Source organism: Schistocerca nitens, chromosome 9 (genome assembly GCF_023898315.1).
Source record: "Schistocerca nitens isolate TAMUIC-IGC-003100 chromosome 9, iqSchNite1.1, whole genome shotgun sequence".
Classification (NCBI taxonomy): domain Eukaryota; kingdom Metazoa; phylum Arthropoda; class Insecta; order Orthoptera; family Acrididae; genus Schistocerca; species Schistocerca nitens.
This window is the reverse complement of record NC_064622.1, coordinates 50,079,487-50,080,471: the sequence shown is the minus strand read 5'-3', so window position 1 is coordinate 50,080,471 and position 985 is coordinate 50,079,487. Positions and strand designations below refer to the sequence as shown.

The 985-nt window shown below is 44.1% G+C and overlaps 1 pseudogene; it reads right to left on the bottom strand.

Moving 5' to 3' along the window:
- Positions 1-539: 539 nt before the first annotated feature.
- Positions 540-657, bottom strand: LOC126204760 (5S ribosomal RNA; annotated as a pseudogene).
- Between the last annotated feature and the right edge of the window lie 328 nt (positions 658-985).

The following is a 985-nucleotide window of genomic DNA, read 5'->3' as shown; positions in this document are numbered from 1 at the left end:
CACAAAAAAAGTCATTAAAATATCTGGAGTAATGCGAGTAGTACTAAGCACTGAGGGCTCTGTACAGACTTAATTATGTATATAAATCATCCAACTCGGGAATTTAGAATTTCACCAATTTTTATCTGTTATCGATATCGATACAGGCAAAGTATCGGAATATATTATATAAATAGTCTCGTCTCAGAACTGCACTTACGCAGAAGATTTTACATCACAAGGGAACAGTAGACTGTAATATGTGACATAAATTTCAAAGCCATACGTATATCAGATCCTGAGAAGAAAAGGGTCTTAAGAATCGGACACACACTCAGACCGACAACAAAGCAAAGCAAGCAGGCACTCCATCTTCAGGCCACAAGTGGCCCATCGGGACGATCCGACCACCGTGTCATTCTCAGCTGAGGATGCAGATGGGAGGGGCGTGTGGTCAGCACGCCGCTCTCCCGGTCGGCATAATAACCGGATAACCGTAGCTGCTACTATTCGGACGAGTAGCTCCTCAGTTGGCATTACGAGGCTGTCACCCCGAAAAATGGCAACAGCGCTTGGTGGCCCGGATGGTCACCCATCCAAGTGCCGGCCAAGCCCTACAGCGCTTAAATTCGATGATCTGACGGGAACCGATGTATCCACTGCGGCAAGGCCGTTGACAGACCGACAACAAGTGACATAAAAATATTTCCAGAATGAAACTTCCACTCAGCAGCGGAGTGTGTGCTGATATGAAACTTCCTGGCAGATTAAAAGGTCCGAGTTCAAGTCTCGGTCCGGCGCATAGTTTTAATCTGCCAGGAAGTTTCAAAAAAATATTTTTTCATATGCTATGACTACAAACTCTCAATTTTAGTTTCTTCCATTACTTTTACTGCGAAAACCTGCTGCTTGCCAAATTTCATTATTCCATGTCATCAGGAATAGATTTTGACGAGTGAGTTTGCGGGTATCAAAATATCTACATCTACATGCATACTCCGCAAGC